Raw genomic sequence first — 21558 nt, 5'->3', positions numbered from 1 at the left:
AAGAAACATAGATCCACATGCTACTAAAGTAATTACAGGGCCCCAGGCCTGTTAGTGGAGGGCAGTTCTCAGAGAAGGCAGTGTGTCTCAGCAGGACTCCAAGAGCATAGACTCTTGGCAGGGAATTAAGGTAGATCTTAATCACCCAAGGTCCAGCTTTGCTTCTTTTGTGGCTTCCTTCCTAGTCTAGGAGTGTCTTCTCTGAGCTTCCTTCTTGGATGCCCTCAGGGATAGGAATGTAGGAACATAGGCCCTGTTGTGGCTCCTTTGGGTCTGAGAACCATCCTGAGAGCTAGATGGAGGTTCTTTATGGCTGCAGAAGGAGGCTTTGCTGCTGTGGGGCTTGCTAGATTTCTGGTCCCAACAGTTGAAGAGTAAGGCAAAGTGAAGGGGATCAGAATATGCCACTCCAAAATATGCCACTTTGGCATAAGGTTTATTTTTACCTGAAGGCAATTAAGAACCAACAGGAAGAGTTCTGTGCCCTTGCCTTACGTGCCTGAAAGGGCATAAATGAAGATGAGGAGTCAACACCAAGATAAGTTTGCATAGACAGACCTTACTAAAATAGCCCTTATCTTCCATTAGTTTCCCCCATATATTTCCTAGTCACTTCTGCACAATTTATTGTTCCTTGGGGCCCAAACCCTCTATCCTTTGTTAAAAGGGTATATAAGGCCCCTAGTCTAACCCCAAGTCCTATATGAGTTTTACTTCTTTTCTGTAAACTCCCATGCAGGTAAATATTAATAAAAATTGTGCCTTATCCCCTGTTAATATGTTTTTTGTTAGCTTAATTAACAGGCCTCCAGTTACTGACCCTAAGAGGGTAGAAGAAAAGGTTTGTTCTCCCCAACAAAAGCACTGCCACTTCCTTGGCTGATAACCCTCCATCTTTGCCTCTATATCCCATCTTACCAATAGTCATAGGCTCTCACTCTCATTTCCTCTCATGGAATCTTGGGTTCTCAGAAATTCCAGTCTCTTTTCAGCATCTTTGTTTCTCTCAGGAGGATGCCTATTCACATGGGAGATTTGGTCCAATAAAATTCCACCCTCAGGTGCTGAGCTGGTCAAGGGCTTATCTGACATACTGTGGGAGTTGTGGGAGTGGAGGAGACAATAATAATAACTAACATTTATTAAGAGTTTAATGTGTGCCAAGCACCAGGCTAATGGCTTAAAGAGCATTGTCTCGTTTACTTTTCAGAAGTATCCTCTTTTATTTTCCTTGTTTTACAAGGGGATATAACAAAGCTAAGCAGCTTGTCCAAGGTTACAGGGCTAACAAGTGGCTGATCTAGGAATCAAACCTCAATCTCCCTGACTCCCAGGCGCAATCTTTGATCTACGTCACGTCTGTCCAGTGTTGGGGTGAGATGCCACTACCTAAGTTTCAACAGAGGCTGTGATGAGGAGTGTGGGGTCAGAGAGATCTTTTAAGCTACAGGCATGACTTCCTAGAAGAGAAGGTATTTGGACTGGACCTGGCATGAGTAGGGTTTATCAGGCAGAAATTGGGGGAAGGGCATCCCAAAAATCGGAGTGGGCAAATGCAGACTAGAAAGGGCAGGGAGTGCTGGGAGGATGACAAGTAGTCTGTTGTGACTGGAGTTCTTTGAGGGGAGGCGTTGTCAGGTCTTCCTGTCGCTCAACTCCCTACCCCACTGTCCAGGGGGAGGATTCTCCTCTGGGGACACACCCAACTGCAGAGCTACTGTTGTGAAAGCCAGGCCCTGTGGATCAGGCAGGAGTCCTGGGAAACTGGTGTGCAGAATTCTGGCTTGGCATGCTTGGCGTCCCTGGCCATGGGGAGCTCCGTGGCCTCTGGACCCCTCGGTGACGTCCCAGGGTGCAGAGATCAGCGTGTGGGTGAGAGGATGAAGTGAGTCTGTGTCTGGCCTGGAACAGTGACAAGCAGGAAGGGATAGCCTATCCCCCACAGAGGGATACCAGCAAATAGCGACTCCCTCCCTCCCCGCCCCCATGCTGATTTACCAGTTGCTGTGGTCAACTGAAGTGTCAGGGCGTTCGTTCCAAGAGTCCGGTCTTCCCAGACTTTGGTTGGCTTTGGGGTTCCCGTGGAGACTTCTTCCTGCTGCACCTACTGTGGACTGGGTATGGCAGCAGTAGGTTGGCATGGAAATGAAGACAAGTTTTATGGTGGAGATAGACAAACAAATAATAGAGACATCATTTTTTGAGTACTTGATATGTGTTGAACATTGCACTGAGAGCTTTGCATGTGTATCCTTTTTAAAGCTGAGTTGCCTCATGGGCTTGTCTCCACATGGTATCATCTGGCATCCATAATATTTGAAAAAAATTTTAAAATAACTATTGCACAGTCCTTTGAAAAAAGTACACAGCAAAACTTGAAATCCTCTTTCCCCATCTGTCTCCCTGTATTGTATACACAAAGCAGCCATTTCCACAGAATCTCTTCTCTCAACATGATCCTCAGAGGAGAGATTTACACCATGAATATATATAGTTAATATTTTTTCTTTGTCTCACATGCGTAAGTAATCCAATTTAAACTTCCTCACGGTCCTCTGAGGGCATACACTATTATCCCCATTTTACAGATGGAGAAACAGATGTCCAGAAATGAATTATTGCCCAAGGTCACACAGCTAATCACTGGCAAGTGTTTTTGAAGCAGGATTTGTGCTTGTTGTGAAAGTGCATGTGATCTAGGGTCTGTGAGACTCTTGAGGAAGAGGCAGTTAATTCACTGTGGGGGGCTTCATGGAGGAGGCAGTGTTTGAGTAGAAACCTCAAGGGACAAAGAGAAGCTCAACAGATAGAAATGGGCATAGAAGTGTTTCTTAGGAAGGGAGGAAAGCCTGAGAGATGAGCGTATCGTATTGTGGGATATCAGAAGAGAGGCAGTCTCATTTCTCCACATCTCATGGCTTCCTCTCAGTGGTGGTGGGCCTGGCATTTAAGAGACTTGCCTCATTCCCCAACTTTGCCCCAGGCAGAGTCTGCCTGTGCCCTTTAAGAGCCTCCATCACAAAGCCTCCTTGTGTCTTCTGAAAGAGACCATCTAATTCAGGCTGGTTGCGTACCCTCCACTTCCCTCCCGCACATAGGAGAAGAGAGGGAGATGTGGTGAAGGAGCCCAGAAATGAACCCCCTCTTAGGCCAAATCAAATACACTTAATTCTTCAAGAATTACATGTCAAGAGTGTCTTAGGGAACACAGCTCTCTAGCTGTTCAATGGAAGCATGTTGTAGTGAAAAGAGCACAATGGAAAGTGGATTCAGCCTTTGCATCTCAGCAAAACTACTTATCAGCTGGATGAATTCAAGCAAATTGCTTTATCTTGCCAAGCTTCAGTCTCTTGATCTAAAAAATCATGGGCCCTATTGCCAAAAAGCCGTGTCTGGTAGGTTTGTCAGAGAGGGAGAAGAAATGGCTGTCTGGGGATATACTGATCTAATATTTACTTCAGTGTTGGGTGTCAGGGACTTGTTAAATCCAGTTTTCTCCTGCAGGAAGTGGACAGTATGAGATCTCAGGAGCTTGAGGTGGGAAGGTGACTCCCAGCAAGCAGAAGGAAAGAGAGGAGGTGCTAGATGAAGCATGGACAGAGACGTTTCTCTTGTTGCCATGCTGGAACAATTCTGTGAACCTTTCCCAGCCTCAGTTTCCTCACTTTCAAATGCCAATTCAACTTAATGAATATTGGCCAGACACTTGCATTGCTATTTCATCTGTTTAATTTTTTTTTAATTTATTTATTTTATTTATTTATTTTTGGCTGCATTGGGTCTTCTTTGCTGCGCTTGGCCTTTCTCTACTTGTGGCGAGCGGGGGCTACTCTTCGTTGCAGTGTGCGGGCTTCTCATTGCAGTGGCCTGTCTTGTTGCAGAGCATGGGCTCTAGAGCACAGGCTCAGCAGTTGTGGCGCACGGGCTTAGCTGCTCTGTGGCATGTGGGATCTTCCTGGACCAGGGTTTGAACCCGTGTGCCCTGCATTGGCAGGCGGATTCTTAACCACTGCGCCACCAGGGAAGTCCCATCTGTTTAATTTTTAAATGTATTTTTTTCATATTCTCCTTCAGCCCAGAAGAGATTTCAGGTGGCTTATAAAACTACACAATACAGGGGCTTCCCTGGTGGCGCAGTGGTTGGGAATCTGCCTGCCAATGCAGGGGACACGGGTTCGAGCCCTGGTCTGGGGAGATCCCGCATGCCGCGGAGCAACTAAGCCCGTGCGCCACAACTACTGAGCCTGCGCGCCTGGAGCCTGTGCTCCGCAATGGGAGAGGCCGCGACGGCGAGAGGCCCGCACACCGCGATGAAGAGTGGCCCCCGCTCGCCGCAGCTGGAGAGGGCCCTTGCACAAAAACGAAGACCCAACACAGCCAAAAATGAATAAATAAATAAATTTATAGAGAAAAAAAAAGTACACAATACAACAAAGTGAATATAAAGGCACAGAAACCAAGGTGAAGAGAGAACAGTGAATGACAGCCGGATCATTTCAGTAATCTGTAATGCATGTGAACAGGTCCTGCCCAGATGAATACCATTGCCACAAAACCCCTAGTATATCATGCTTGCAGGTAGTAGGGCTTGGAAAATGTATCTTAGAGCTAAAGGTAACACTTCTGTTTTACAAATGAAACTGAAGTTAAGTCCTGCTCTGGCTCCAGCATATAATATGCATGTGCCTGAATGAGGGAGAGGGAGGAGAAACCCTTTGTAAATTATACAGAGTACAAAGTTTGGGTCCCCTGTGTTTGGCGAGAGACCACAGGCAGCTGCCTCTGCTTCCTCGGCTGCGGGGACCGCTTGATTGAAATGGCCAACCAGGAGAGGGGAGGCAGAAGAGGAGAGACAGAAATTAGCATTTCAATAAGTTATCCTGCCACTAAAATTGATTGATTGCTTGTTATGTGTCAGCTAGTCTGCTCAGCACTTCGCATTTACTATATTTCCTATTTAGTGTAGTGTAAATTACATGTTGGAGGGTAGGTAGCCTAGGAGTTAAGGGCAAAAGCTTGGGTAGGAGGGGTGGGAGTCCTGCCTCCCTCATTTGCTTGCTACAATCCTTGGTTATTGCCTATGTTCCTTCACCTGCGAACCCCAATTTATCTGCTTCCTGGGTCGTGGTAGCGAATCAGTAAGCTAAAGCATGTTAAGTGCGTGGCCCAATGTTAGCACACAGTAAACAACAACATAAACAACAGCACACGTTTTTGAGTGATAAGGGCGGCAGGGGCGTCCTATCCTGAAACACTATCCACCCCACCTCCCACCCCCATAGCAGGTCTCTCGGTTTAGTTCGAGTGGTAGCCGGCGCGGGTTCTGCCCCGGCGCGGGCTCCGCGGTGGGGAAGCCGCAGGCGGCGTGCGGAAGAGGCGCGCCGCCTAATGCAGTTGTCAGTTAATTAGAGGAGAAGGTTATGTCATTAACGGCGGGATCGAAGCAAAGGGAATTAAGAGGCTCTGGCAGCGCTGCTGCCACGCTCTCTGCGCGGGCCGCAGGCCGAATTCAACAAAAATTCGATACGCATTAGCGCACTATCAGCGGCTGCCCGGGACGCGGGGCCGCCGAGCGCGGGAGCTGATGCGCCTAGGTTGGGCGGCCCCGCGAGGGACGCGGTGCCTTGCTGGGAAGGGCCTACGCCGCCCGGAGCCCCTGCGAGTGGTGGGGGGATGCCGGGCGTGGGATGCGGGATGTCCTCTCAGGCGAGTTTCGTGGCCTGACCCTGGGGAGGCTGGGGGCACGGTGGCTGGCTCCTCGCCAGGCCCCCTCCCACTGACTTTAGTCACAAGGAAGCCAAGTTGACCTTCCCAGACTAGGCCAGGCCACGATGTAACCCACCCTTCCAGTACTGACTTCTTCCTGGCCTTTATCATAGCGTCATTTCATGGTGGTCTGTACAACTTTCTTATCAATGTCTTTTCCCCAACCAGACTGTAAACTGCAGGAGGACAGGGACTGTGGGAGTCTGCCTTGTTTATCTGCACTCACAGAGCCTGGCACATGGTAGGTGCTTAGTAAATATCAATATTTGCAGACAGAATGAATCTCCTCAGCAACCCAGTGAGTTGGTACAGTGAGGAAATTGAGGCTCAAATAAATGAAGTGACAGGCCCAAGATCACACCAGTTTCCGCCAAAGAAACCCCAAGCTCTTTCCTTAAGCAAATCACCTCATCTGTCTGAATCTTGTTTTCCTGTCTGGGGAAAATTAGTTAGAGCTGCCTCCAAACTATGTGCCAGGGACTGTGCACTTCTTTTAGATTTGCTCCTTTAATTCTCACAACAACACGGTAAGACAGAAATTGTTTTATAAAGGTGGAATTTGATACTAGCAAGAACTGGGCCCATCATTTGCCTGTTTGCCCTCAGATCCATTGCTCCCCTTATGATACTCCGTGTCGCAAATGGGTTCCCCTGACCCCTCTACCCCAAACCCACCTCCCAGCAGGCAACATTTCCCAGGCTTCCTTGTCGCTGAATTTTGTTTGGGTTTGGCCAATGGGAGCCACTGGCTTGAGATTAGGGGGCTGAGGACAGGAGGAAACAGGGGACCCTCAGCCTTAGCAGCTTCTGGGCTCCATCTCCCTTACTTTGGACTCCAGACCAGGGATGGTAGTGGTTTCCTGCTCTTGCTAATCTCTGGGTCACCTCACTTTCCCCTGTTTGGCTTCTTGGTTCTTCCATTACCTGAGTGGCCACAGTATTAAATTCTCTGTATTAAATTCCCTCTGTTTGGATGGAGTAGGAGGGGAATATAGGAGATGTAACAGGTAATAATAAAGTTCTTTTTCTTTTTTAAATAAATAAATAAATAAATTCCCTCTGTTTGAAATACTAAGAGTGAATTCATTTTCCTGATTACTCTTTTTTTAAAAAATTTTATTTATTTATTTATTTATTTATTTATTTATTTATGGCTGTGTTGGGTCTTCATTTCTGTGCGAGGGCTTTCTCTAGTTGCGGCAAGTGGGGGCCACTCTTCATCGCGGTGCGCGGGCCTCTCACTATCGCGGCCTCCCTTGTTGCGGAGCACAGGCTCCAGACGCGCAGGCTCAGTAATTGTGGCTCACGGGCCCAGTTGCTCCGCGGCATGTGGGATCTTCCCAGACCAGGGCTCGAACCCGTGTCCCCTGCACTGGCAGGCAGATTCTCAACCACTGCCCCTCAAGGGAAGCCCTTTCCTGATGACTCTTAAGAGCCGTGATTGGAATCCAGATCTGTCTGACTACAGAAGTGCACTTGAAGTTTTTTTTTACAGAAGATGATAGTGGGGCAAAGCAGTAAAAGTGATAATCATTTAACCACCCTGCCCAGAGAGCTCTTCCCAGGTCCCTTTTGTGAGAGAAATTAGTTTTAGAGATGATGATCCACTCATAAAGCCTATTCATAATTTATTATGTTAAAGAAATTCTGCTTTCCATAGCTAAAATATTGTTTATACCTGTAAATGAAGATATTAATAACATCTACTTACCAGAGTTGTTTTGATGATTAAATGAACTAATGTATGCCAAACCTTTGGTATGTGGTAGATGTTCAATGATAGCTTCAAAACCTGGTTAATTTTTAGTACCTTCAGTTTTCTCAGCTTGGTGATCCTGGAGTGTGGAGGACAGCTGCTCTGTCTTTCATTCCTTCGAATTCTTCTTATCACATTGTAGATTCACCTTGCCCATTGGACCAGTGAGTGAGAAGTAGTAATCAGATGGCTGGCCTGGCAGCTACAGTCCACAGATGTGTGCAGTGAATGTTAGATCTGAGTGAATGCTTCTAAATCAATTGGACTTCCCTCAAGACTTGGCTGGCAATGAATGAGAGTGTGAGGTGCTTTTGACACACACACATGCAGCATCTGATTTGAGTGAAAATGTCTGCTCAACAGTCCCGAGGGCAGTTTTCTCCTGATTGATTTGCAACTTTCGATCTTAATGGAAAAGAAGCCAAATGTAAAGGAGGTAGTTTTCTCAGTGAACAAGAAATCTTGTTGTGCTTTCCTTTCTGAACTTGAGGGGTTGGGGAAAAGTACCATCTCCTATTACCGGCAAAGGGGCTACAGAGGCCAAACTTTGCTAGAGAAAGGTGTTTAAAGGTGGGGGTGGGAGTTGGGGAGAGGAGCTTCTTAACCCACACAACTCCCAATGACTCGGGAGAACCAGGAGACCAGAAACTGCCCTTGATGCAGTCCAGTTGCAGACAGCAGATTAGGTCTTCAGCTACCACAGTCTAGAGCCTGGGGCTGGGAGTCCCACCTGTGCCCTTGGACATTTTCGCTCAAATCAGATGCTGGATGCGTGTGTCAAAAGCACCTCACACTCTCATTCATTGCCAGCCAAGTCTCGAGGGAGGTCCAATTGCTTTAGAAGCATTTGCTCAGATCTAACATTCGATGTACACATCTTCTGTGGATTGTAGCTGCCAGGTCAGCCGTCTGATTACTACTTCTCACTCACTGGTCCAATGGGCAAGGTGAATCTACAATGTGATAAGAAGAATTCGAGGCCCTTCATTTGAACTTGCCCTGACTACTGCACAGGTTGCTAGGGACTCATATGAGTCATTGATGTAAATGCAATTTAAAGAAGTTTGTAGACCTTACAAATATATTTGAGGTTATGGTTTTAAGCTAGAACAGTAGCTAAAAAACTGCTTTTTACTGTAATAGCATAAGTCTCCTACTCCTAGAAGTTAAGAGCACAGGATTTGGAGTCAAATAGACCCAGGTTCCAATCCTAGCTCACCGTGATGTGACTACTTCTCACTTAATCTTTCTGAGCCTCAGATTTCTCATCTGTAGGACAGGAATGATAATGCCTATCTAGAAGGGTTGTGAAGATTAAATAAGATACTAAGGTGAGAGCTTAAGAAATGGTAGCCATGATAGAATTGTTCACAAATTTATCTGCCAACTAATATTTTGGAAATAGGGAGTCTGGTCAACTAGGTCATTATAGTCTTCAGAACTCTCTAGTATTCATACTGTGGTTTGTCATCTATGGTCCACTTCTCTAGGAACTGTTCCCACTCATAGTTCTTGCCAAATAATTAGACCTGGGCAGCCATGTTTGTGCCATATGATCCTGTCCCCTTGGCCATTTGTTGGTTGGACCACGAGTGAACACTTAACCTAAGCTAGACAAATCAGATTCCTCTCTTGGGAACTGAAGCAGTCAATTGAGGGGAGTCATGTAGACTCCAGAACTAGTACAGCTGATGGATGAGCTGAGGAAACTGATACGGAGAAGTACAGAGAGGTGTACAAAGAAGAAGCCATTTAGCTTTAGTCTATGTGAAAATGATGGGAATGGACTTGTTCCTGATGATTTTTTCAGTTCCATAAGGCCTAGCCATGCTAATTTCCTGTCCTTGAAGTCTATGCAGTCTACACACCCAACCATTAGTACTCACCTTTTCTTACACTAGCATGAGTGCCTCTCTTTTCCTTGCAACCCAAAGAGACTACTCTAGGATAAGGGCAATGTTGTCCCTTTATAAGGTAAAACACACTTCTTTAAAAACTCGAATGGTTTTCTTACAAATGAGCTTATATACTCAAAACACACCCATACCTCAGTTAACTAGTAAGCACAAATCAGTAAGACCAGTTATGAAGCAGAGTATCAACAAACTAGTTGAGAAACTTTTTTCCCTCATGTTTTCTTGAACATTTTGTCATTATATGGAAAGGCTCAAAATGTTTGATTTGCAACAGCACCTGGAAGTTCTCAAAAAAATTGTATTATATGATCATGTAGTTTCTAAAGGGATATTGAGGACCTAAGGATGGGTGGGGTTAGAGGACTTACAGTGAGCTAATTAAAGAAACAGGGCAGGGAAGGCAATTCCCTGGCGGTCCAGGGTCCAGTCGTTAGGACTTCACACTTTCACTGCTGAGGGCCTGGGTTCAATCCCTGGTCGGGGAACTAAGCCGCATGGTGTGGCCAAAAAAAAAAAAAAAAGAAAATTGTAAAAAAAAATAAACAGGGAAAAGCTATCTGAGAGTATATAATTATAAATGTCTATTCTCCCCATCAGTAAAGTGGGGATAATAATGTACCCACTTCATATCATTGATCAAAGTATTAAATGAAGTAGTGCATGCAAATTCTTTGCCTGCTGCCTGGCATACAGATTAAAATCCATAAATGTTTTATTAGCTACAGTGATTATGAAAATGTGACAAAAGTTGGTGCTGGAGCCAGATTTTAAAGGAAAATGAGAGGGGGTATAGCTCAGTGGTAGAGCATTTGACTGCAGATCAAGAAGTCCCCAGTTCAAATCCGGGTGCCCCCTTGTCTACTTTTCTGGGCTTCCCTGGTGGTGCAGTGGTTAAGAATCTGCCTGCCACTGCAGGGGACATGGGTTCGAGCCCTGGTCCAGGAAGATCCCACATGCCATGGAGCAACTAAGCCCGCATGCCACAACTACTGAGCCCACGTGCCACAACTACTGAAGCCCACGTGCCTAGAGCCTGTGCTCCACAACAAGAGAAGCCACCGCAATGAGAAGCCTGTGCACCGCAACGAAGAGTAGCCTGCGCTCGCTGCAACTACAGAAAGCCCACGCGCAGCAACAAAGACCCAAAGCAGCCATAAATAAATAAATAAATAAAATTTATTTTTTAAAAAAGGAAAATGCTCTAAAATTAAAATTAAAGTAAATGCTCTGATATCTACTCAGTAGCTTTGTGAGGGTAGGTACTGGGTCTTGATTGCTGTGGTTTTCATAGAGCTTAGTGCCTATTCGATAAGTAATTTTTGAATAATTACTGAGCCCTCAGTATGGTCATCACAGACTGGAAAGGAGTTTGAAAGCTTTGGAAAGTAAAATGGTGATTTTGAAGAGGATTCTAATTCTGGGGTAGAAGTATTGAAAAGTAGGTAGATGAGAAGGGTGGAGAGGAGGGGTTCATGGACTTAGAAGGTCAACATGAACACCCACAAATTCTTAAATTTTTTTCCAGAGTTTAAAGTCATGAGCTTAGTCAAGAAATTCTAACATGATATGGGTTGAATTGTACCATCCCCCCAAATTTATATGTTGAAATCCTAACCTCCAGTACCTCAGAATGTGACCTTAGTTGGAAACAGGGCCATTTCAGATATGGTTAAGATGAGGACTACAATAGCCAAGACATGGAAGCAAACTAAATGTCCATCTACAGATGAATGGCTAAAGAAGATGTGTTTTTTATATATATATATATATATATATATATATATATATATACATATACATATATATATACATATATATGTGTGTGTGTGTGTATATATATATATATGTGTATATATATATATATATATATATATACACACACAGTGGATTTTTACCCAGCCATAAAAAAGAATGAAATAATGGTATTGGCAGCAACGTGGATGGACCTAGAGATGATCATACTAAGTGAAGTAAGTCAGACAGAGAAAGACAAATATCATATGATCTCACTTATATGTGTAATCTAAAAAACTGATACAAGTGAACTTATTTACAAAACAGAAATAGACTCAGACACGGAAAACAAACTTATGGTTACCAAAGGGGAAAGGGGGGGGCAAGGACAAATTAGGAATTTGGGATTAATAGATCTACACTACTATATATAATATAAAATAGATAAGCACAGGAACCTATATTCAATATCTTGTAATAACTTATGGAATCACTTTGCTGTACACTTTGCTGTTACAGAAACATTGTAAATCAACTACACCTCAATTAAAAATAAAAGATGAGGTCAAACTGGAGAAGGGTGGGCTTCGAATCCAGTACCTCTAGTGTCCTTATAAAAAGACAAAAACTGGACATAGACAAGCACACAGGGAGAATGTCGTGTGAAGATGAAGGCAGAGATCAAGGTGGTGATCCTATAAGCCAAGAACACCAAAGATGGCCAGCAAACCACCAGCTAGGGGAGAGGCCTGGAACAGATTCTCTCTCACAGCCCTCAGAGGGAACCAACTCTGCTGAAACCTTGATTTTGGACATCCAGCCTCCAGAACTGTGATACAATGAATTTCTGTTGGTTAAGCCACCCATTTTGTGGTACTTTGTTACCACATTAGTTTGCTACGCAGCTCTAGCAAACTAATGTATGAAGCAAACAAATCCAAAAATGCTGCCCCTCCGGCTCTCCCAGTGCTAATTTCTGCCTAAGCCCAGATAATTAGATCTATAGGTGCTTGCCCCAAACCACTTCTGTTACAACAGCTCCTGCCAAGTATGCTTCCAAGCAGCAGGCAGAATGATGTGGAAAGCCCTTGACCTATTAGTCCCAAGGAGCACAGTAGTTTTAAGTCCAATCAACTACAACCATGCAATTAAAAAAAAAAATCCTGCTTAGGTCTGAAGAGCTTTAAAAAAGTTTGCAATTTAGCTATTTCATCCTAACACTATTTTAATAAATAATAATAATTGCTAAAAATTGATTGATTATTGTGGGTTAGGGAGTTTGCTAAACACTTTACAAACATCATTTCTTTAATCCTCTCAACAGCCTTAGGAGATAAGTACTATTATTTACATTTTATCAAGGAAGAAACTGAGACTCAGAGAATTAGCTTGTCTACAAATCCATAGCTAGCCAGTAATGGAGCTGACCTCAGACCCGAGGTGGCCTGAGCCCAGAGTCCATGATCTTTGTTACCACGCTCCTCTGTCTCCTGAGGGTACTGGGCCTCCATGCAGAGAAAGCTTCTGGAACATTAGATCCATCCCCTTGTCTGACTTAGTCTCCTTGTAATTGACATAAAAGCCACTGCTTGTCCTGCCTGCATTTTCAAGCTCAAATTGAAACAAAAGTGACGGGCATATAGTAAGTGCTCAGTAAGTGTTAGCTATTATTGCTATTAATATTGCATTGTATGTGTTTCTCTCTGGCAAGGGAGGTGAATCCCTAGTCTATTGCTAACAATGAGTACTTAGAAGTGTTCCTGAATGAACAAGATGAGTGGAGTAGGGGCTTGGAAAGTAAAGTTGATCTAGGAAAAAAAATGAGAAGTGAGCGTAGGGAGCTTAGGGCTGGGGGAGGGGGCGAGGGACAGAGAAAGCAGTTGGCAGAAGGCCAGATACCACTTTGCCTTTGGTATGGCTGCCCCTGGGGGTTCAGAGGTGGGGGCTGTGTAGCCTTTCTTCTCCTGATTGGTCAGCTCACCTAGCTTTATCCTGTAATTTCTCCCCTTTACGGTGTTGGGGAGGCTGCAGCTTGTGGTTACTTAGAGCTTCCTGGAATTCTTCCAGGAAGAGGAGAAGTGCATGTGGTGCTGACAAACAAATGTTCCAGGGATGAAGAAGTGTGTGAGTAAGAGTGATTGTGTACCGTCCATCTGTGTCATGGTGAGGCCGGAGGGCATTGGAATCAGGCAGATTTAGGTGGAAGTCCCAGCTCTCCCATTTTAGCAACTGTGTGACTTACCTTCCTGAGTCTGATTTTCTCTTCTATAATAAGGATGATAATGGTACCTACTTCATAAGCATTTAAAAGCCTAGTACAATGCCTAATAAATTATAGCGGTTGTTATTATTTTAAGTGTTAAGGTTTAATATCCTCTCTGCCTGAACATTTGAATTCCCAAGTCTCCTCCTCTCCCTCCTGTTCCCTCAGTCCTGAAAATTTGAGACAAATTCCTCCAAGTGCCTCTTGATACCTCTGCTTTCCCCTGGTCCTTCCAGTGGGGCCAGGCCTTCAGGGACCCTTGGGCAGCCCTAGGACAGTGGAAAGCATCTCTCCATGACTCTGGGATGGTCCTTTTTCCCCCACAGCCTAGGAAGGGTTGATAAAAGCCTTATCTGAGTCACATTCCATTACAGGATTAAATCAGACTTGCTCTGGGGCCTTCTGTCTGCTACCCCAGGCTTGATGCCGGCAGCTCCTTGTTATTGCCTTTGGCCCAATCTGAGGTCATCACACTTCTTTAGGCCCAAGGGACCCTCAGAGGCAGAGGCTGAGGAGAGGCTCTGGCAGCCATTTGGGATCAATTTCAAGTAGCAAGGACTGACTAAGCATGGAAGCCAACAGCTAGGCACTCACTAGGCACCTTGAGTTGCAGACTGGGAGGAAGGATGCTCACCCAGTCATCTCCAACCTAAGGCAAGAAATGACAGGCTCGACGAGGGCAGTCAACAGGGATGCAGGAGATTAGCAAACGAGAGTTAATGGGGCAAAGGTATCATCATGTAATTGCAGAGTTATGGGGCAAAGGAATAATTGTGTGATTGCAGGCGAGTTGCTAAATTTCTATGAGACTTAGTTTTTTCAACTCTGAGCTGGGAACATTAGCATTTACTACAAAAAGTTAATTTAGATCGAAATGTATGAGTTAAAACAACTAAGTTTTAGAGATAAACCTGAGTTTGGATTCTGGCTTGGCCACCCACTGACCTTGTGCCACACTATTAACTTCTCAGACCCTGTTTCCTCATGGGTAAAAAGGAGGAAATAACACTTCCCTCCCAGGGTTGTACGGGTTAGAGAAACTTAGGCATAGCAGTTAGCACTTACTAAGGCAAGTGCACTAGGGCAAGTGCGTACCCCCGTCCCCTGGCCCCTAGTGCTGCTCAACGAATGGGCACTCATGAGTCTTCTTCAGACAGTGTAGGTGGGAGTGGTTTTAGCCTTCTTGTCTACCTTCTCAAATTAGAGAAGCAGCAGAGAAGATGCATTTCTCTTGCCCAGGTTGCGAGTGTTGTGGGGGGGTGCGGGGGGAAGGTATTAGAGGATGGGATGCATGTCTCTGTGTGTCCCCTGGCAGAAAGAGCTGGGACTGAGCCAGATGCCTCCTCAGCATGAGGTCAACACCGTGGAGATGTGTTTACCGGACTTGGGTCAGCTTGGGACCAGCCTCAGCTTGGAGGGCAAAGCAGGAAGGAAGGGAGAAAGGGGGATTTCATTAGCCTCCAACAACCAGGTGGGCCTTGGAGTAGGCAGGTGCAAGCTGTGAGCTGTCTGGGAGGCTATCCAAAGACAGGGAAGGCCTAAATGCTCAGTGCCAGGCTGCCCCAGCAAGGGCTCCTTCCTGAGTCTGAGGTGCCAGCTCAGGACTCCCAGCTTGTACTTCACCCTCTCTCTGCCCAGATCTTTCATCTTCCTGGCTCCCTTCTTCTCCCTTACTTCTTGTTTTTATTTGCCACCGCTCTGTAATTTTATTGTGATTGATCCTTTCCTGACCTGGACCCAGCAGGTAATCTGGCAAGTGTGAAGGGACACCGGACACCGTGCCTGTTGGAAATGCAACAATCTTTGTGTAACGACTGTCTGCATGGCATGATCTCATCTCATTCTCAGAACAACTTTATGAGAGAGCTTCTCTTAGTACCCTCCTATTCCAGTTGAGGAAACTCTCATTCTATGAGATAAAACAACTTGCTCGTGGTTACTTGACTAGGAAGTGGCTGAAGCAGGACTTGTCCAAAGACTGAGTGACTTTTCCATTCCAACTCCAGATAAAGAGCATTCTCGGGTCTGAGCTGTGCTTTCTACACTCATGGACGCTGGGGAAGTGTGAGAACGGAGCTGTTTTCTCAGGGAGGGCCCGCAAGCTCAGTGGAGTGGCCACTGTGCCGCCAGAAACAGTGGGCTGGTAGAGGGTCCTCTGATGTCTTCCTCAGGGGGCAGGAGCCAGGCATTGAGCTCACAGGAGGAGGTATGCTGAAAGTGGAGATTATTCCATCCAAGTTTTAAAGGGAAGCCCAGAGGTTCCTGGGGAACATAAGTAAAATAAAACAAAAATGGGGGAGGCAGTAGGTTACTTTGAAATGATGCCAGTAGATGACCCCTGCTATAGCAGTGGTTAGGCACATGAGCCTTGGAGTCTGCCAGATCTGGGTTTGAGTGCCACATTGGCACCTGCTTCTGTGGGTGACCTTTCGCAAGGCATTTAAATTCTTGAAGCCTCAGTTTCTTCATCTGTAAAATGGAGATGATAGTGGTACTTTGTTGTGAGGATCAAATGATATCATGTTTCATAAAGCTCATAGCCTAATACCTGAACCTCAGTCAATTAAAAAAAAAAAAGGTATTGGTAATAGAACTGGATTAAGAGTAAACACCTGTCAGAAATGTTCTTTACCTTGATCTGGGTGGTGGTTTTATGAGTGTGTGCATATGTAAAAAAAAAACAAACCTTGAATTGTACACTTAAGATCAAATTACTTTTCACATGTGAAAATGGGTACTTTTCACATTTTATTGTATGTATCTTATACCTTAACAAAAAAAAACAAGAACAAGAAAAACAAAAGGAAGCTCTTGTAAGTCAGGGTTGGTAAAGTGAAAGGGTTCAAATTAAAAAAAAAAAAAAATTGCAGGCTAAAATGTAGGAAAAAATGTATTATGGAGGTATGTCAGGAAGTTAATTGATAAAAACATGTTTTCCCCCCTCGGATTTTGTAATGCTTATGGGATTTGTCAGGTTTTTTTTTTTTGACCTCACCACGTGGCATTTGGATCTTAGTTCCCCAATCTGGGATCGAACCAGCGCCCCCTGCAATGGCAGCGTGGAGTCTTAAACCACTGGATCGCCAAGGAAATCCCTGTCATTTTTTTTTAATGTGTAATTTTGTATGATTTCTTTTATTATCCTAAGTAAATATTCACTTTTGTAGTGAAAAAAATGTGAATGACCCCCTCTTCGGTAGTGCTTCACAGTGGGACCCTCTTGGGATAGGAGAGAAAGCAGGAGTTGCTAGGTTGGATGAGGACAGAGCCACCCCCCTCCTGCCCTCCTCCCTCAGCTGGTTGGAACCAATGAACAGCCTGTGTGTGGGGTCCTGTGGTTGTCCTGAGGGAAGCCTGCCTGATGGGAAGCCTGCTGTGATCAGGCTTAGCTCTTTGCCCCTACAGAAGGAGCTCCCACTGTATCATCTTCCCCATCGCAAAGAGAATGAGCAACACAGTGATATCAGCCCAGTCAATTCTCTCTCCTCCTAACAGTTCTCAGCATTGACCTTGGAGGTGAGGCATCCTTAGGGGGACCTTACTGAGTCATAGGGATAAAGAACACTGAGAAGGGGGGGTACCCAGGCTCTGAGCCCCGATGAGCAGGGCTAGTAGCGAGGCCTCCCATTACATCCTGGAGCTATTACCTTGGGGAAATGGAATTGGACAAGCCTGCCTTCCCATTATGCAAAGAAAGGGCTTTTCAAGTAAATTTCCATTTAAGTATGAGCTGAGATCAGTGAAGATGGGGCCATAATAGCTTAGATGGTCATCGCAGCTATTAAAAATACATTTTTTACCATGTGCTCAGGCTGCCTTGTCATCTTCATATCATTCATCCCCAGAAGACTGTGACTCAACCTTTTGCAAGCTTCTGGGAGGCAGGTTAATGTGCATCTGTATTTTCAACTTTTTAATTCTTTGACATACACAGTGGATGAAATTTACATGCTTGACACAGCCCATGGATGTATTCAGAATGTGATAAAAAGTCGGTCCAGGATGGAGATGGAGATGGGTGGTGGGTGGTTAGTAAAGCACTTCACTTACTGGTCATTGCCTGCAATGCTGGGCTTGCCTCTCTCTTTAGACCATCTTGTGCTGCCATTCCCTGCGTAGGACCTCAGACAAGCACAGTTCCATTTTTAGCTCAAGGCCTTCAAATGGTGGTCTCTGCTGCCTGGATACTCTTCCCCCATTCTCTACCAGGCTGACTCCCACTTATTCTCCAGGTCTCAGCTTGAACCTATGTCTTCAAGGAAGCCTCCCCTGACCCACTCCCCACCCCCAGACCAGGTTAGGGCCTTCAACTGGATTTCTGTCTTTGGATAACAAACTGCCCTTAACCATTTGCTCCTGATTCTGCAGTTTGACTGGGCTCAGTCTTGCCTGGGTGACCTCTGCAGCTGCTGTCAGTTGTTGGGTTGACTGGCTGCTAGCTGTTCCTAGGTAGCCTTGCTCATTGTAAGGAGCCTCAGCCAAAATGGTGGAAACAGCTGGGACAGCTAGAGTGCCCGAGACAGCTAGGAGGCTAACCTGGGGCTTCCTTACATGGTGGCTTCAGGGCAGCAAGAGGGTGAGAGTAGAAGCTGTAAGGTCCCTTGATGCCTTCCTCCAACTCTCAAGCATTGGAAACTGGGCTTTCAGGGCAGGTGGCCCTCAGAGTACATCCCTTGAAGGTCCCCAGAAGTCATATAATGTCACTTCTACTGCATTTGTTTTACCAATAGGTTAAAGAAAGTCATAGGGCCAGCACAAATTCAACGGCAGAGAAATAGACTCACTTCTTGATGAAAAGTCACCTTGCAAAAGGGCACGTATCCAGGGATAGAAGGACTTACAGCCATAGTCTTTGGCCATAGTCTAGCACAGGTCTAGTTACCTAAGTGTTTCCTTCGCTGCTCTTATAACTGTTGTTGACTAATTCCTTGTATGATTGTTTCTTTGTCATTTTTATCTCCCACTAGACAACAGGGTCCATGAATGTAGGGACTGACTATCTTGTTCATCACTCTATTCCCAGAGCTTGGCACATAGTGGAAACTAAGTAGTTGTTAAATGAACAGATGGATGAATGAATGAATAGATAAGGCTCCAGGAGTCCCAGAGTTGCAGCATAAGGCTTTGGAGATCGTCCTGGGTTTGAAATCTAGTTCTATCACTTCCTAGGTGTTTGACCTTAGGCAAGTTGCTTGATCGCTGAGCCTCAGTTTCTTTATCTTTAGAGATTAAAATAAACCACACCTGGGGACTTCCCTGGTGGCGCAGTGGTTGGGACTCCAGGCTCCCAATGCAGGAGGCCCGGTTTCGATCCCTGGTCAGGGAAATGGATCCCACATGCATGCTGCAGCTAGGAGTTTGCCTGCCACAACTAAGACCCGGCACAGCCAAATAAATAAATAAAATAAATATTAAAAAAAAATAGGGACTTCCCTGGTGGTGCAGAGATTAACAATCCGCCTGCCTATGCAGGAGACATGGGTTCAAGCCCTGGTCCGGGAAGATCCCACATGCCATGGAGCAACTAAGCCCGTGTGCCACAACTACTGAGCCCACGTGCCACAACTACTGAAGCCTGCACGCTTAGAGCCCGTGCTCCGCACCAAGAGAAGCCACCGCAAGGAGAAACCTGTGCACCACAACGAAGAGTAGCCCCTGCTCGCCGCAACTAGAGAAAGCCCGCGTGCAGCAACGAAGACCCAATGCAGCCAAAAATAAATAAATAAATAATTAATTAATTAAAAACAAAAAAATAAACCACACCTCACGGTCTAATCCTAACCATGAGGGTTTCAACTCCACATTTGCTCTCTTCCCTTCTCTTTGTGACCCTCTTAGCTTTTCTTACTCAACAGGTGAGGGCTAGTTTCCTTGTTTTAAGGGCCTTCCCTCAACTCCCAAGCATTGGAAACTGGGCTTTCAGGGCAGGTGGCCCTCAGAGTACATCCCTTGAAGGTCCCCAGGAGTCTATTCTATATAGACCATTGCCCCAACACTATTAGTGGCTGCAAACCAGTGGTTCTCAACTAGGAGTGATTCTGCCCCACAGGGGACGTTTGGCAATGTCTGAGACATTTTTGGTTGTCACAGGCATTTTTGGTTGGGGAGGGGAATGCTACTGGCATCTAGAGGCTAGCAGCTAGGGATGTTAAACATCTTAAAATGCACAGGACAGCCCTCTCCCAGCCCCAACAAAAATCTAAACGGCCCCAGATATCCATAGGGCTGAAACCCTGATGGGAACTGACTGTTCTTTCTGTCCTCACCAGTTTAGATGTAATAGATTCTTCCTGGTAGTAGTCAGCCCTCACCCTTCTTTAGCTCTGGTGTCTGGTGATGGCCACAGTTCTCCCATTCCGGGACCACACAGCTTTTGAGCAACAGCTTTTCTGCTTAGGCAGTTTGAAGAGAAGGGAGGGAGGAAATGGCTCTATCTGTTGGCCAGAGCTGGGATCACAGCAGGAGAAGACAATGGAGTTTTTTCTGGGAAAGGCCTCAGGTGTGTCAACCTTCACTGTATTACAGACCCCTAGGGCAGCTGGAGAATGTTAGTTGGGACAGCACATGACTGGATAAAGTTGTTACTGAAGCTGTCGTGTGTGACAAGCTTGGGGTTAGGGCCTAGAGTTGTATTCAGCAACTTCTTATTCTTTCTTCTTTTTTAGAAATTATTTAAAAAATTATCCCAGGGGTCCAGACCCAGGAATGGAGATGATCCTAGAACTTCATTTTCTCAAAGGGGGTTAGTGTTCTAGGCATAACAGCACACCAGCCAGGAAGGTGTTTGTAGCCACCTAGTGGGTGCTTGTTAAACACTTGCCAAACTGAATCCAGAGTTTAGGAGAAACTGCACAAGCACACAGCTGCTTTTAATACCCCTGTTGGGAAGAAAATTTACTCTATCAAAGAAAGAGGAAGAAAAGGAGAGAGGAAGGGAAAGGTTTTAACTGATTACTGGGTACTTTATGTGTCATTTCTTCTGATCCTCACAACAACCCTGTGTGGTCGATTACTGGCCATTAGTATCATCACCCCCATTTTATAGATGGAGAGGTTTAGTGACTTGCATTAAGCCACTGCTGGTATATAATGGAACCACAATTTGAACCCAGGTCTCTATGACTCCAAAGGCCTATTTCCATTATACCACAGAATTCTTCCATCAGAGAAGAAATGATTTTAAAATAATAATAAAAATATAAACAACTGTTTATTGACTTCCAACCATATGCCAAGGTCTGTGCTAAGGTTTCACGTAGATTATCTCATTTAACCCTCACACAAACACTATCTCATTAAATTTTACCACGAGCCTGTAAGGTAGGTATTGTTCTTATTATTCCCATTTTATAGATAAGGATACTGAAGTCCATAAGAATTAAGTATGTTGCTCTAGGTTTCATAGCTGTGAAATAGCGGAGTGCGGAAGGAAAAAAAAAGGGAATTCTTTAAAAGGAGGAGAATGGAAGAAAGAATGTACAGAGGGAGGAAAGGAAAAGAGAAAGAGCAAAGGGAAAGGAGGGGAGGAGGAAAGAAAGTGTCACTGGAGGGGCTTCTAAAGAACTGGTAATCTCTTTGGTCTTGGCCACAGAAGAGGTGAGGAAGGGGATGTCATCACTGGGAAAGCGTCACAGTAAGGTGCACACATTGTGCTGCCTCCCACCTTCAGAAGTCAACCTGTGGCAAATGTGGCTACCTGGCCAAGAGGAAGAGAAAGTATAATGGAGTGCCAAGGCTAAAAGACAAAATATCACCTTGACCAGTGAATGAGGCACCTAAAAATTGTATGCTGTGGATTCAGGCATGGATTCTGTAAAGGAGCAACACCTAAACCCAAGAGGGCAGCTGTTGCAGCATACAGTTCATCTTATGGGTTTCAATGGTTAGTCATGCATTAAGTGTTCTGGTTTAAAAAAATTTTTTTGATAAATAAATAAAAATAAAGAACTGGTAATGTTCTTTTAAAAAATTTTTTTATTGGCATATAGTTGATTTACAATGTTGTGTTAGTTTTAGGTGTACAGCAAAGTGAATCAGTTATACATATACATATATCCACTTTTTTAGATTCTTTTCCTATATAGGCCATTACAGAGTATTGAGTAGAGTTCCCTGTGCTATAC

At 45.1% G+C, this 21558-nt stretch overlaps 1 non-coding gene and 1 pseudogene across 1 annotated transcript; both read left to right on the top strand.

Moving 5' to 3' along the window:
* Positions 1–10221: 10221 nt before the first annotated feature.
* TRNAC-GCA lies at positions 10222–10293 on the top strand. The gene has a single exon. It is a non-coding gene; the product is annotated as a tRNA-Cys (tRNA).
* Positions 10294–19771: 9478 nt separating this feature from the next.
* On the top strand, positions 19772–21333 carry LOC118892534 (annotated as a pseudogene).
* Positions 21334–21558: the final 225 nt, after the last annotated feature.

The sequence above is a fragment of the Balaenoptera musculus genome, chromosome 3 (genome assembly GCF_009873245.2).
Source record: "Balaenoptera musculus isolate JJ_BM4_2016_0621 chromosome 3, mBalMus1.pri.v3, whole genome shotgun sequence".
Classification (NCBI taxonomy): Eukaryota; Metazoa; Chordata; class Mammalia; order Artiodactyla; family Balaenopteridae; genus Balaenoptera; species Balaenoptera musculus.
The sequence above is the reverse complement of the archived record's forward strand: the minus strand, read 5'-3'. Positions and strand labels throughout refer to the sequence as shown.